Below are 17,105 nucleotides of genomic sequence, written 5' to 3' on the forward strand. Positions count from 1 at the left end.
GGACTCTTTTCCTTTCAGCCTAATTTACCAGGGGAAAACCCGCAGAGCACCTTGAGGTGCCTTTGCTCCACACCCTCCATAAGCTTATTAGAGGGAACTTGAGGCTCGCTAGACAACCTGTGACAGGTGACGGCAATTTAGCTTAAAAGCCATGTTGGTTCACTTCGTCTCCTCTTTATCCTTTGTTGCAAAATTGATACCTTTTTGGATTTCTTTAACAGCACAAAGTTTAAGTGGCCGGCTGACAGGAAATATTTCTTTTGAAAATGCTATGAGAAAAGTGATGAGTTAACGTTGAGAGAAAGGCAACTTTATTTTCTCGGAAGAACTTTGGGGAAAGAGATTGATAGGGAAATTCTGGGCATGAAATTATGGACATTTCCCACAGAACTTCCTTCATTTATTTATTTTTTTACATTTCCTTCATTTTTTTTTTTAATCGTGTGTGTGTGTATCAGAGAGACAAAATTCGTTGGAGGTATTAGGACTTTATTTGGTTTAGAAGTTTCTTTCTTACTAATAGCACTAATTTGTGATCTTCATGATTATAAGAATTTACTAAGTGTTTTGCTTTTAGGTGTTTTGGGTCTGTTTTTTAAAAAAATTCAATACTTACTTTGTGGGCCTTGCTGAATACCTCTCAATAAAATCGGTGGGCATACAGTTAGTGACATGACCCCTGTGGATTTAATAGCAGGTAAGTATACAAATGATAAGTTTAGGAAATAAATGTCAGAATCAACATTTAGGTGTGAAATTGAAATATCTTTCAAATATTTACCAAACTCTCTTATAGGATCCAATGTCATTTTATGGTCAAGAGAGCTTAAAGGTTTCTCAGATTGAGATATATGTATCTACTTTGTTAATCCAAATGTAATGTTTTATTTTGTTCTTTAATGACTGTTTGAATTCAACAAATAAAACTTGCATATTTAATGTAAGGTTCTTTCACATATATTACTTCTCCAATTTTTAATATAAATTTAAGGAGAAAAGCAATATTCCATTTTGTAGATGAAGAGACTGTGTCACAGAAGTATTACTTTACCTAGATTTCTGTAATTATTATGTTATAAACTTAGAAATTACATATTATTCTGGAACATATAAAATATATGAATGTTATAAACCATAAGAATTCAGACCTATGCTATTTAACTTCAAGTTTAGTTCTTTACCCAAACAATTGCATGACTACATTGAGACTACTGAAGTAATTATATATGAACACGCTATACGAAAAAATACTTAAAACATTTCTTATTTTTGTCGTTTCTCTTTGATATAAAATATACTATAATTTAATGGAGTTATATTCCATATTTAGATGCTCCTAACTTCCAAATAACACCTAAACTCCTAAAAACTGACCTGTGTCCTTCTTAATAGAAGTGGCTTGACCGGGAGACCCAATTTTTACTAAGAATATTCTTGGGATAATTTATGTCTTATAATCAAGATAAAGACAGGCCACATTTAGTTGTATTTTTAAACCACTTAGTGTGAAGTTGCAACGCAGACATAACTTGCTTTCAGGCTACACTGCCAGCTTTGCAGTGAATAGTCTTCAAGATTCCGTGGAAACATTGGCAGATATAGCTAATGTCTATCTGATGTAGGATTTATGAGAAAAGGAGAGGTAGAAACTGAATGCTCTTATATTTCATATGTGACCACATTCATAAAACTTTATTGATAAGTACTTTGTTGTCTGACACGGGCTGATACAAATAGGCTTCTTCAAGAGTTGAGGAAGAAAACTAAATCCCTATAATACAGCCTTTTTCCTCCTTTTCTTTCTTAAGCGGTAATAGTTGATCCTAGCTTTTGTGTGTCTATGCATGCTCAATACAGTTAGGGGTATAAGGAGAAGTTAAGCAAGAATATTGAATGCTAGCTAGGAAAGTTTTTGGAGTCTCAAATACTTTGGAACGATTTTTCACATTATATACATAAAATTCCTAGTTACATTTGGGAACTAAGTATATTATACACAACTTTGCATCTGATTACAGGATTCCCTGTACATTTATAGCTCAGGTATTCTGGAAAGAGTCAAGATAATTAGTTTTATGGCTCTTGCCCGTGTGACCTGTTTCTTTCTGGTCCTGATATTAAAAGGATGACTTAAATTTTCTGGAATGTCAAAATTTTCTCTTCCCTTGGATCCTACAAAATACTTCAAGCAGTGTATGTGTGATACTCGCTGTCATTCCAACATTTCCAATCCTCCTGAGAATGCTAAACAATGCCCTAGATTTCTTCCTTTGTAATTCTTTCAGATAGAGGGTTAGCTGAGTTAGGAAGAAAGGAGAGAGGGAGAGAAGAAGAGAGATGACATTTTATCCCTCAGGAAAGAACAAGACCAATTGTATTCCTAATTTAGAAATATTATTCTACAAACATTCCTGAACAAGAGGGCTTTGCATATACATTAAAGCAGAATACCTAGTCAACTTCTAGTTATGCCATGTAGTGAAATGGAAGTAAGATGAGTAGGCCGAGATCATTTTTGTTGGAGAACTGAGACCACATGAAATAGGTAACAGAGTTACCCCAACTGGGGGGCAAGAGGACTTGAAAGTTTCCTCCATAAATTTGCAGTTAGTACAGGGCTGCTCCAGTGATCAGAGTCATGAATGCCCTAGAGTGTCTGTATAACCCTGTACACAGGCTGAGACAGCTCTAACGGCCCAGAAAAGCCTCTGGACAGAATCACTGCACCCTTGGACATTGTCCGACCGCATGTATGAGAATAGTGAGTGCTGAGGAGTTGTGGGTAGCTCGGTACAACTCTTGCTAAAGGAGTGTCATCAACATTCATTGCTGAAAGTGAATTTTTTCATTCACATATGTGATGCCTATTAGGTCATGATTTCTTGGATACCAATTTGTACAAGATATGAATTAATTTTTGAACATCCTTTCTTAAAAGTACCATGTTCATATAGTTGCTCATTTTAATATGAGTAGTTCAGATGGGACATAATAGAGTAAGGAAATGATTGAACATCCTAAGATCTAGTGTATATACCTTTGTTCATGATGAGATTCATCCCCTGCCCCCTTTGTAGTGACACTGATGGCATAAGGAGTATTAGATGAAATTTAATGCAGAAAACAATGGGATATATGAATGGTAGATATGGTTGACAACCACCATTTTCACTGAAGTTGTTTCAAAGCAAAGAAATTTGGGATAAATTCATTTTATTTGCTCCTGAAGGGTAATTAGGAATAAGTAGGAATTGTGAAGAGGCTGTAGTGTTGACATTAAGAGAAGTTTTTGATTCTTAAAATAGGATATATTACACAAGAGTGAACAAACAGAAGATACTGAACAAATATTCTGTCATAAGTAAGTGATGGATTATTCGGACTTGTTGAACTATGTTTTTAAATGTATTATTTAAATATTTAAATATTATTAAAACCTTAAATAATATTTAAATATTATAAAAGTTGTAGAAAATTATGTTTTCAATACAAATATACACTTATAAGCTATATTGTAGATATGGGAGTAAACAATGCAATTTTTTTTAACTGAGTGAAAAATTTAGTTTTTTAAAATTCCAAATGGAGCTAACAGCTTAGTGTGATACATATTTTGAATTTCAAAATTTGTAACCAAATAGGACAAATGTGTTGAACTGTACTTTTCTTGAAGAACCGTGATAAGAATGAGCGGTGAAAAAATTACAGCATACTTACCAGGGATCAAATACTTGCTTAGGGTTAATAAGAAAAATCTCAGCAAACGCTAGAAATGAGGTACACGATCTATCAGAGACCCATGATTAAAGTGGTATCTTGTTAGGTATATGAGCTTGAAAAGAAACGGCATAGCTTCACTTTACCCCAGTTGCTTCTTTTGTAAAACGGGGAGACTAAGAGTGTGGTAACTCAAAATCCTTTGTTAATGATTTTCTTCTTAGAACAGTGCCAGGTCCAATTAGGATTAGATTGCTATTTTTATTATTGATATTTGCCCTAGTTCTGCCTTTTATTGACTGTGTGAAATTGGTGAAGATCCCTTTCTGAAGCTTTGTTTCTTACCTACAAGCTGGGAATAGAATACCTGCTATGAAGAGTGGTTGTTAGTACATTAGAAAGGCTGGATATTTGTTTATATAAGGGGCTCAGCGCATGGTAGAAATTTGATAGCATTTTTTGCTTGCCCTCCCATGTATTACTGTGAAGACATCCCACATATTATGTCCAAGTTTTTATTTTCCCCTCAAATGCAATGTCAAGCACAAAACATTCCCATCTCCCAATTCTCTTCTGATGTTCTACAACCATTAAAGTATAGAAAACTAGAATGAGTGTTTTTATAACTTTTGCTGTACTTAAGCATGTGGAGAGAAGAGCGCTAGATCACAGGACACACTTTGATAGGAAAAGGGAAATATTTACACTGCAAACAACTTTCTCCTCATGCTTAACAGTTTTATGCTGTCATTCTGTCAGCACCAAGTGAGATTTTTCTATTTAAATAGTTTTCTATTTGTGGTATGATAATTCATGTATGGACTTCATGTAACTAACATAAATATAATGGATGGTTGAGAAGTGGTTTATTTTTACCAAGAGGAAAAAATGTGTACACGATTTTTTAAAATATTGCTTTGAAAATATTTAAAATTAATTTTGATTCAGTTGGTGGAAGATAGCGTCACAAACTCACTGCTAGTGGTATTCTTGAGAAGTAATGTTTGAATTTTCTAGGTATTGTCCCCAGACTGCCTTAAAAGAATTTAATTTTAGATGTAAATTTTCTGCTTAACATGGAAGATTTTCCCTGAAAATATTAGCTTCATCAGATACATAGTTGCTTAGGGGTAGCTGCATGGAATTATGGGAAGAGTGAAATAGAAAAAAATTTTCATGTCTAAGTTATACATACTGGTGTAATCATATTGATTGGATGATAATGATAATTACAGCAGTAATGTGATTGAAAGGGTAAGCAAGTAACATATACTACAGTTACTAATATAATCCTGTGATTGAGTTTACCACTTCATTTCTCTTTCCTGGAAACCCTTAAGTTTGTCACTATTGCACTTTATTTCCTTTGCTTATTGTAGTGGTGTATTAGTTGTATTACTGCTGCTGTAACAAATTACGACACATTTACATAACTTAACACATATTTATTGTCTTGCAGTTTCAAAGGTCAGAAGTCCAAAATCACTTTAATTAGGCTAAGTCAATGTGTCTGCAGTGTGGGTTCCTTCTCGAGGTGCTGAGGGGAGAATCCATTCTCTTGCATTTTCTGCTTCTGGTGGCACCTGTCTTCATTGTCTTTTCCCCATTCCTCCATTTTCAAGGTGCGTTGCTTTTATTTCTGTTTCTGTCTCCGCGCTGTCTCCTCCTTTAACTTTGAGTCCTTCTCTCCACTTCATCTAAGGACTCCTGTGATTACTTTGGACTCACGTGGATGATCTGGGATAATCACCTTGTCTCCAGATCCTTAAATGAATCGTATCTACAAGTCCTTTGGCTGTGTAAGGCAGCACATTCCCAGGGCCGGGAGATTAGGTGAAGAACATCTTTTGGGACTATTATGCAGCCTATCACAAGTGGTAATATCACTTTTATGCCTTGAGACCCTGAAATTAATGTACTTGCTTACGCATGGAAAAACAATGTATCTGTGGGGGTAACAGTTTATTTTTGAACCATTAGAAGGTATTGATGGGGAAGTTTTCATCTGACAACAGATACTGATAAATTAAATACCCTTAGATTTGTCAAAACTAGCTTTAGTAAAATATAAGTAAAAGTATTTGCACTGCTAGGGTCAAAAATATTAATTAAACCCATTATTTATCAAGGCCAAGTCCTGGATTAGTTAGGTTTAAATTAACCTAGAACATTATCTTCCATAGTGCTTAATTGTGAAGCTTAGTTCTTGTTGACAAAAGCTCATCCATATAAGAAAGCATCGAAAGGTTGGTGTTTTTTTAACCTTTGCAGAATATAACTTTTCAAAGGGATGTTAGACAGTAGTTCCATCACAATTGATGCAGTTCACAGACATTCTTTGTGAATATTTTATCTCATGAGTTATATCTATGACACTAATCATAGACTTCTAGAAGAAATTTAGCAATGGTCATGTCAGCCTTTCAAATCTTTCTGTAACCTAGAAGAGGATCATTGCATAAGATAGATTCATTTTCCCCTTTATTCCATTGTTGCCAGAGAGAACTTGAAATGCCCTGTTCAAATTAATTTAATGCAAATGAATTCTTGCTGCCTCACAAGTAGTTTGTCCTTCATTTTTCTTAAAATTAGATTGAAAATGGATGTGACCTGCTTTACTGGTTGTTGTGCAGGAAGCGTTGTCCTTCCTGAAAGCTCCCTCCGTTGTCAAAATGAAGCCATTAAGAGTAAAGTAAATTATATTATCTGATCATAGTATCACAATTGACCTTAAAACAATAAATTTTATAATCAGTGCAAATTGCTGAATAGTGTTTGCAGTTGTAGAAATTTCAAAGGAAACCCTGGTTGAGATACAAAGCTGCTATAATCATTTTTAAAATCTTTGTTTTTCTTTTACTTTGGAACAGTAGTGCAGTAAGTACTTTTGCCTTATTGTTCTCTCTGCCTTCCAGAAACCCTCATTCAAATATTCTAAGTTTTTAAGTCTTTTTCATTTCTTTTAATATTGTAACATTTAACAATGTCAAAGAAAGTATAATTTTTCTGGAAATCAAGCTAAAAATAAAGAGAAGCCGATGTAAATGAACATCAAATTAACAAGATTGATTAGGAAAAGTAATTTTTGAAAAGGGCCCAAAATCCCTTTGCACATAAATGCAAAAGAATTTAGTGAAAGAAGGTGAAACTGGAGTAAAGAACTCTACGGATGCGTAAGTAACTCTTAATAAGAATGAGTAACGTACATGCGTATCTTTAGCTCCCAGTTTCAGACATACAGTAGTTGTACAACAAATGGTCCTTTCCTGCTCTTAAGGAAGCCTCTCCTCCTCCAGCCATGCCATTCCTCAGAGCAAGCTCTTCCACTGAGTTTTCAGCAACCATAAGTAAGAAGGATGGTACGATAGGCTGCGTGTACATATGGCCCTCATTAGCAGGCCAACTGTTCCTTTTGCCCACCCACATCACTGGGGACATATGGCGTTACTTTGACTGTTGAAACAAGTGTGTGTGGACATATCTTGGTATGAGTAAAAGACTGTTGATTGTCTTTCTCTTGTCGCTCGTGCAACCGTCTCCTTGTGGAGATCGTATTATCCATAACACTAGATTTGAGGATGATAAATGACGTTGTTATTATTAACTGAATTTGCCTCTCTAGTTTGATCACAAAACCAGCGAATGTTTGCTTATGGAACATGTAAAGCTTATAGAAGACGGAAAGCTTACAGAAAGAAATGATGGCTTTTCTAAGCATAAGAGTCAGGTCTTTTTCAATCAAAAACTAACTCATTCAAAAATTCAAGAGTTCTGTAAAACCAGAACAGCAGAGGTTTCAGAAATGCTATTGAGATCATTTATTATAAAATAGCCATTAATGAAATGTAATAGTGAGTCTGTTGTTGTGACTATGTGGAGAAATGAATGAGAAAATATAAGATAGGCTGGAATGAAGAGAGTCATCGGATCCCAACATAATTCATTTTGTATAGTTCACAGTATTGTAGCTTTAAAAAAATTATGAATTTTTTCAGTACTGTGAATTCTGAATTTGCAATATGAGGCTTTTCAATCCTTGCAACAAGTGTGTATTTTTCAGTGGTTCTAGAATTATCGGGGCTTTCGAGCTGCTTCTGATAAGAAGGCAAGGCTAGAGGACTCGTGTTGAGGTGGCATTTGCACAGGACTTTAGATAACATACATCGATGATGTAGAGAGAAGAGCGGGTGATGTTGCTGTGGATTATAGTGGAAAGGCACCTTTTGCTCCCTCTGCTGACCTATTTGTGTATTCAGCTGTGTAGCATATTTCTTGTATAATTACATAGTAATTTCACACACTACATTAAGAAAATCTGAACAATTTTTACTAAACTCATGTTTTCTAAATATTAAGTAAATAAAACCAATATTTGGCTAGGTAATATTTATAAAAACAGGATTTCTAGATAGATGATGATAAATTTTCATCTATATCTATAGAGCTGATAAATTTTCAAAACCCTTTGAATATCACTTGTACTACAAAGTCTCGTTTCAGTTTCAGTGCCATGGCACATTGATTAATCACCACTAAAGCGGTACATGAAATATTTGGCAATATAGGTATTTGGTAATGGTGATTGATGCACAGAATACGGCACCGTTATTATGCACTGGCCTTGAGAACTTTAGTTTTCACCTTCGATCACCTGATAGAGAACAAACTAACAGCTTTTTTCTTTCACCTTGCTGGAGAATAAACTAACAACTTCAAATTATCTGATCCATCCAAAAACTTATTTCCGTGAAACTCACTGATTTATTTATTATTTCGTGGGGATCACTATTATTTGCTGTAGTAAAATATCAAATGATCGATGTTTTATACCAACATGGCAGCTCACATGGTAGGCAACAGAATGAAAACAAACAGGTTTACTACCAAGAATTATACTATATTGCTTTTATTGACAGAAAAAGCATACAGATAATTTTATTCAGAGATTTTATGTGAATTATTTTGATAAGTGTACACATATATTTATAACTGACCTTTCTTTGTCAAGTGTGTGCCCACACACGTATTCATACTAAATCAATCTTAGAGATCTTATCCAAAGATTGAATTTCTTAAAGTGACTGTTCCAAATATGTATAATTTATGGCAAAAAAGTCACAAAATGGCAATACAAGGAGGCATAAAAGTGAAGATAAAGGGGGAGATGATGGTTAAAAACACCTGTAAATGAATAATTGATTTTGATTTAAATTCTTTTTAGTTCTTAGCTGATGAAATGAATATAAATGAAATTATTATGCAAAACACCTCTATTTGTTGTATATGCATGTACATATATGTGTTACAAATACAAAACTGATAGGATATTATTTAACATATATTCACACTCATAATGTGCATATATGTACATAATGAAAATGAGTGCTTGTTTTATATGTATGTATACACACACATACACATATTGCATACTTTCATTTTTTAAAATTTTACTTTAAGTTCTGGGATACATGTGCTGAACATGCAGGTTTGTTACATAGGTATACTTGTGCCATGGTAATTTGCTGCACCCATCAACCCGTCATCTAGGTTTTAAGCTCCACATGCATTAGCTATTTGTCCTAATGCTCTCCCTCCCCTTTCCCCACACCCACCTACAGACCCCAGTGTGTGATGTTCCTCTCCCTGTGTCAACATGTTCTCATTGTTCAGCACCCACTTATGAGTGAGAACATGCAGTGTTTGGTTTTCTGTTCCTGTGTTAGTTTGCTGAGGATGATGGTTTCCAGCTTCATCCATATCCCCGCAAAGGACGTGAACTCATCCTTTTTTATGGCTGTGTAGTATTCCATGGTGAATATGTGCCACATTTTCTTCATCCAGTCTATCATTGATGGGCATTATGTTGGTTCCAAGTCTTTGCTATTGTAAATAGTCCCATGATAAACATATATGTACATGTGTCTTTAGAGTAGAATGATGTATAATCCTTTGGTATATACCCAGTAATGGGATTGCTGGGTCAAATGGTATTTCTGGTTTTATATCCTTGAGGAATCACCACATTGTATTCCACAATGGTTGAACTATTTTACAAGCCCACCAACAGTGTAAAAGTGTTCCTATTTCTCTGCATCTTCTCCAGCATCTGTTTCCAGAATTTTTAATGATCACCATTCTAACTGGTGTGAGATGGTATGTCATTGTGGTTTTAATTTGCATTTCTCTAATGAACAGTGATAATGAGCTTTTTTCATATGTTTATTGGCCACATACATATCTTCTTTTGAGGAGTGTCTGTTCATATCCTTTGCCCACTTTTTGATGGGGTTGTTTGTTTTTTTTTTCTTGTAAATTTGTTTAAGTTCCTTCTAGATTCTGGATATTAGACCTTTGTCAGATGGATAGATTGCAAAAATTTTCTCATATTTTGTAGGTTGCCTGTTCACTCTTGTGATAGTTTATTTTACTGAGCAGAAGCTCTTTAGTTTGATTAGATTCCATCTGTCAATTTTGGCTGTTGTTTCAAGTGCTGTTGGTGATTTAGTCATGAAGTCTTTGCCCACACCTATGTCCTGAATCATATTGCCTAGGTTTTCTTCTAGGGTTTTTATAGTTTTAGGTTTTACATTTATGTTTTTAATCCACCTTGAGTTAATTCTTTTATAAGGTATAATGAAGGGGTCTAGTTTCTCTTTTCTGCATATGGCTACCCAGTTTTCCCAGCGCCATTTATTACATAGGGAATCCTTTCCCCATTGCTTGCTTTTGTCAGGTTTGTTGAAGATCAGATTGTTGTAGATGTGTGGTGTTATTTCTGAGGCCTCTATTCTGTTTCATTGGTCTATATATCTGTTTTGGTATTAGCACCATGCTGTTTTGGTTACTTTAGCTTTGTAATATAGTTTGAAGTCAGGCAGCGTCATGCCTCCAGCTTTGTTCTTTTTGCTTAGGTTAGCCTTAGCTCCACAGGCTCTTTTTTGCTTCCATATGAAATTTAACATAGTTTTTTTCTAGTTCTGTGAAGAAAGTCAATGGTAGCTTGATGGGAATAGCATTGAATCTATAAATTACTTTGGGCAATATGGCCATTTTCATGATATTGAGTCTTCCTATCCATGAGGATGGAGTGTTTCTCTATATGTTTGTGTCCTGTCATTTCCTTGAGCTCTGGTTTGTAGTTTTCTTTGAAGAGGTCCTTCACATCCCTTGTAGGTTGTATTCCTAGGTATTTTGTTTTCTTTTTAGCAATTGTGAATGGGAGTTTACTAATGATTTGGCTCTCTGCTTGTCTGTTATTGGTATATAAGAATGATTGTGATTTTTGCACATTAATTTTATATCCTGAGACTTTGCCAAAGTTGCTTATCAGGTTAAGGAATTTTTGGGCTGAGGTGGTGGCGTTTTGTAAATATACAATCATGTCATCTGCAGACAGAGACAATTTGATTTCCTCTCTTCCTATTTGCATGCTTTTATTTCTTTCTCTTACTCGATTGCCCTGGCCAGAACTTCCAATACTATCTTGATAAGAGTGGGGAGAGAGGGCATCCTACTCTTGGGCCAGTTTTCAAAGGTAATGCTTCCAGCTTTTGGCCATTTAGCATGATATTAGCTATGCATTTGTCATAAATAGCTCTTATTTTTGTGAGATATGTTCCATCAATACCTAGTTTATTGAGAGTTTTTAGTATGAGGGGTGTTGAATTTTATTGAAGGCCTTTTCTGCATCTATTGAGATAATCATGTGGTTTTTGTCATTGGTTCTGTTTATGTGATGGATTATGTTTATTGATTTGCATATGTTGAACCAGCCTTGCATGCCAGGCATGAAGCCAACTTGATCGTGGTGGATAAGTTTTTGATGTGCTGCTGGATTCTCTTGCCGGTATTTTATTCAGGATTTTCGCATCGATGTTCATCAGTGATATTGGCCTGAAATTTTCTTTTTCTATTGGGTCTCTGCCAGGTTTTGGAATCAGAGTGATGCTGGCCTCATAAAATGATTTAGGGAGGAGTCTTTCTTTTTCTATTGTTCAGAATAGTTTCAGAAGGAATGGTACCAGCTCCTCTTTGTACCTCTGGTAGAACTCGGCTGTGAAGACATCTGGTCCTGGGCTTTTTTTGGTTGGTAGGCTAGTAATTACTGAGTCAATTTCAGAACTTGTTATTGGTCTATTCAGGGATTTGACTTCTTCCTGCTTTAGTCTTGGGAGGGTGTATGTGTCCAGGACTTTATCCATTTCTTCTAGATTTTCTAGTTTATTTGTGTAGAGGTGTTTACAGTATTCTCTAATAATAGTTTGTATTTCTGTGGGATCAGTGGTGATATCCCCTTTATCGTTTTTTAATGTGTCTATTTGATCTTTCTCTCTTTTCTTCCTTGTTAGTCTGGCTACCGGTCTATCTATTTTGTTAATCTTTTCAAAAAACCCACTCCTAGATTCATTGATTTTTTTTTGAAGGTTTTTTTGTGTTTCTCTCCCATTCGGTTCTGCTGTGATCTTAGTTATTTCTTGTTTTATACTAGGTTTTTAATGTGTTTTCCATTGCTTCTTTTGATTGTGATGTTAGGGTGTCTATTTTAGATCTTTCCCACTTTCTAATGTGGACATTTAATGCTGTAAATTTCCCTCTAAACACTGTTTTAACTGTATCCCAGAAATTCTGATATGTTGTGTCTTTGTTCTCATTGGTTTCAAAGAACTTATTTATTTCTGCCTTAATTTTGCTATTTACCCAGTAGTCATTCATAAGCAGGTTGTTCAGTTTCCATGTAGTTGTGCAGTTTTGAGTGAGCTTCTTAATTCTGAGTTCTAATTTGATTACACTGTGGTGTGAGAGATTGTTTGTTATGATTTTCATTCTTTTGCATTTGCTGAGGAGTGTTTTACTTCCAATTATGTGGTTGATTTCAGAATAAGTGCTATGTGGTGCTGAGAAGAATGTATATTCTGTTGATTTGGGGTGGAGGGTTCTGTAGGTATCTGTTAGGTCCACTTGGACCAGAGCTGAGTTCAAGTCTGAATATCCTTGTTAATTTCCTTTCTTGTTGATCTGTCTAATATTGATAGTGGGTTGTTAAAGTTTCCCACTATTATTGTGTGGGAGTCTAAGTCTCCTTGTAGGTCTCTAGGAACTCGTTTTATGAATCCTGGTGCTCCTGTATTTGGCATATATATATATTTAGGATAGTGAGCTCTTCTTGTTGCATTGATCCCTTTACTACTATGTAATGCCCTTCTTTGTCCTTTTTTATCCTTGTTGGTTTAAAGTCTGTTTTATTAGAGACTAGGATTGCAACTCCTGCTTTTTTTTTCTTTCTTTCCATTTGCTTGGTAAATATTCCTCCATCCCTTTATTTTGAGCCTATGTGTGTCCTTGCAAGTGAGATGTGTCTCCTGAATACAGCACACCTGTGGTTATTGACTCTTTATCCAATTTGCCAGTGTATGTCTTTTAATTGGGGCATTTAGCTCATTTATATTTACCGTTAATATTGTTATGTGTGAATTTGGTCCTGTCATCATGATGTTAGCTGGTTATTCTGCACATTAGTTGAAGCAGTTTCTTCCTAGTTTCATTGGTTTATATATTTTGGTGTGTTTTTGCAGTGGCTGGTACTGGTTTTTCCTTTCCATGTTTAGTGCTTCCTTTAGGAGCTCTTGGAAGGCAGGTCTGATGGTGACTAAATCTGTCAGCATCTGCTTGTCTGTAAAGGATTTTATTTCTCATTCACTTATGAAGCTTAGTTTGGCTGGTTATGAAATTCCATATGTACATCATGGAAACGAGTGCATGTGATACACACACACACACACGCACACACATTGCATACTTTCATTTTTGTGTCCATTACTTTTCTGATTTTATCAGCAGCCAACTAAAGAAAATAGAAAAAAAAATTGGTAATTCGATCTTTCATGTTCTGCATCTTCCAGCTTCACAACTTATAGTTTTCTATTTTTATTGTTATTGTGATCAGAATGAAAATGTATACAATAGAATCAGAATCAGGTCAGAATCAACAAAAATACTATAATGTTTGTACATGCTTTCGATGCAGTTTGTCTCTGCAAAGGGTGTGTGTGTTTCTATGCACATGTGCATGTACACAAGTGTGTAAATAAGTGTTTTATTCATGATGGAGAAAGGCTGGTCAAAATGATTCTGAATGAGATAGCACCACTACAGCAGATAATTAGGTCTCTAGCAATAAAACAAGTCATTAAACATGTTTCTAAGCATCTACTCAGTATCTGGCACAATGTTAAGTAGTGTAAATATAATCATTAGCAAAATTCAGCTTCTACCCTCAATGGTATATGTGTAGAACAAATTGGTAAAGCTGGAGTACATTTCAGGACCAAAAACAGTTTCTGTGTAGTTCCCACTTCATCAAGACCATGTTGTATACCTCTCATACACTTAAGCCATAGGGAAGCAATTATTCCATCCATCCTTTTACAGGGTAGTGGTGGGGAAGAAGAGCTGACTGTCATGCTTGAATTCACATAATTTCATAATTAAATAATTTCATGTTACATAATCTCGATAAACCTAAAATCCAATATATGATAAAGATAGTGTTTCAAATCAGTGGATAAGTGATAAACAGTTCATAAAATGGTGTTCAGATAATTGGCTATATGTATTTTATAGTTGCACAAAGGTATAATATGTCATTAATAAATATTAATTCCATAGTGGATGTCAAATACACTTTTTCAAAATATAAAGAAAAAATACCATAGACAAATATCACTTGCAACATTACGGTTAAAATTAAATATCCAAACATAGCCCTAACCAATAACAGAAAATTTAAAAAAAAAATTATGGATTGGAATTTGTTAAAATATAAAACTTTTCTTTTTCAGAGGATACAATGAATATGTGTAAAAAGCAAATATCAAATCAGCAACAAGTGCTTGCAATTCACTTGACATATTTAAAATATGAGTAGTTCCAACAAATCATAAATAAATGATTAGTAGTCCAATAAAAAAAAGACAAAGTACATTGACAGGAAACTGTATGAAACTCATGAACACTAAATGTCTTAGATTCTCTATTGTTAAACAAAATGCAAAAACAATAGAGAACATTATGAATATGGAGTTAATATTTAACAAAATTATTTTATCCATGTTATAAGTAAATATTTACATCCAAAAACCCTTGTTTTCTCTGAAAGTTGTCACTTATGAGTCTATTTTGAAAATGTTTAAAGAATAGTAATTAATTAACTTTAATAAATAGGTACTCCTATTGAGGGAAAACAGACATTTCCATAATTTTTCTTCTGTTTCTAATCTAGTAGATGGTAGGAAAATAATGACAATTGCATGTTCATACCTGGAGAATATGCATTCCATTTCTTTTAAACTTTTGCATTCTCAAAACTATATTGATACCTCAAAGCATACCCTTTGCTGTTGAAAACAGCCTTTCAAGTATAAAGACACACACATCACTTTCCTTAAATCTTATATAAGGCAAGGGCCTAGATTCCTATCAGAAAATGTATTTCAAGAATGCTTTTTTAGTAGTTCCTGTGGCCTTATCTTATAGAGGAAGGTTTTTTTTTTAAACATACACACAGTATTTGATGCACATTTTTATTGGAAAGAGCTTTTATTTCCTTAAATGTTTTGTTGTCTAAGTGTGAAAAGTATCCTGCAGTGGAATTCAGTGGCACAGATGCTTATTGTGATAGATGAGATGAACTTGCTTCCCTAAGCATGCATGGGCATGAAATGCATCTGGCTTCTGTACATAAAAGTCAGTTATGTTCCCAAATGTGTCTCTGCATTTACACAGACGTTTAGGGGCAGACACCCTACTGTTCCCTCAAAAGGCGGCTCTGCTTAATTATGAAGTTCAAGTTAGACCAGAAGTTGGAAAATACTAAATTCCACATTGCAGACAGAGCCTGAGCAGGTGATGTCACCACTGCATTCTAAGGTGGCAAGTCCTCAGAGAAGTAACTTATCACCTTACCATGGAGAAAAATAACCGTGTCCAGAACACAAGAGGATGCTTTAAGGTAGCGTACAATCAAGTGTGCAAACCTGTGCAATACATACCTGATGAAATCCAGTTCAGAGGCTCAGGAAAACAAACAAATGAGGATATGCTTTAAAAAATAGGACTTAATATAAACAGTCGTGAGAGTAAAACTATTGCTAAGCACATAGGAAACATAAACCAGGCTTTCAGGAAGGAGTTTGGCACATGTGTGCACTGGTAGGAGGTGTAATGTGCAGAAATCCGGCCTTTTGTGGCATAGCAACTAAAGTTCCTTTTCTATTGTCCAGACAACCTTAAATATTCCTTTATGCAGTACTATTTTAAAAAGGCCATCTACTGTGCACAATGTGTTAGCATCAAGGACATGAAATTTATCTGGAATATACCAAAACTTTAATCAATAGACTAGGACCAAAGCTTTTAAAAACAGGTTTTCGTAGATAAATCATTATAAGTTATTATTTCCTCGCCATAGGTAAGGCATGATAGATAACTTTACTTTTTCTCAGTCACTTAGTGTGTAGGTAGAATAATGACCCTTAGCAGGATGACCTTTTGAATGTGTTGTTAGGCAGCATGGAAGCATTATGGTTAGAGGTGGAATTAAGATTGCTAATCACCTCACCTTAAACTGGAGCGATTATCCTGAATTATCTAGGTGGGCCCACTGTAGTCACAAAGAACCTTCAGACAGGAAGGCGGAGAGACCAGAGTGAGCAGAAGAGCTTGGGGAAACTGGAGCCGAGGCTGAAGTGATGTGCTGTGTCCAAGATGTGCAGAGGCCAAGAGCTCAGGGATACATGTGACCCCTCAAACCTGGTGAATTCTCTCCTGGAATCTCTAGACAAAATATACACTTGATGATACCTTGATTTTAGCACACTAAGACCCATTTTGGACTTCTGACCCCCAGAAGTATAAAGAAAAAAAATGTGTTGTTTTAAGCCTCTGAGTTTATGTTAATTTACTGTAACAGCAGTAAGAAACTAACACGGTAAGACGGCTTTTATTTTTATGTGATGTATAGAATTAAATTGGATATGCTAGGAAATATTGGAAATTTATTGATTTATTTTTTTGTCTGAGCTGGAGTCTGGCTCTGTCGCCCAGGCTGGAGTGCAGTGGCGCGATCTCGGCTCACTGCATGCTCTGCCTCCCGGGTTCCCGCCATTCTCCTGCCTCAGCCTCCCGAGTAGCTGGGACTACAGGCGCCGCCACCACGCCGGCTAATTTTCTGTATTTTTAGTAGAGACGGGGTTTCACCGTGGTCTCGATCTCCTGACCTTGTGATCCGCCCGCCTCGGCCTCCCAAAGTGCTGGGATTACAAGTGTGAGCCACCGCGCCCGGCCAGGAATTTATTTTCTTAATATAGTTCTTCATATTAGAATAATGAGAA

This window comes from Symphalangus syndactylus, chromosome Y, assembly GCF_028878055.3.
Source record: "Symphalangus syndactylus isolate Jambi chromosome Y, NHGRI_mSymSyn1-v2.1_pri, whole genome shotgun sequence".
NCBI lineage: Eukaryota > Metazoa > Chordata > Mammalia > Primates > Hylobatidae > Symphalangus > Symphalangus syndactylus.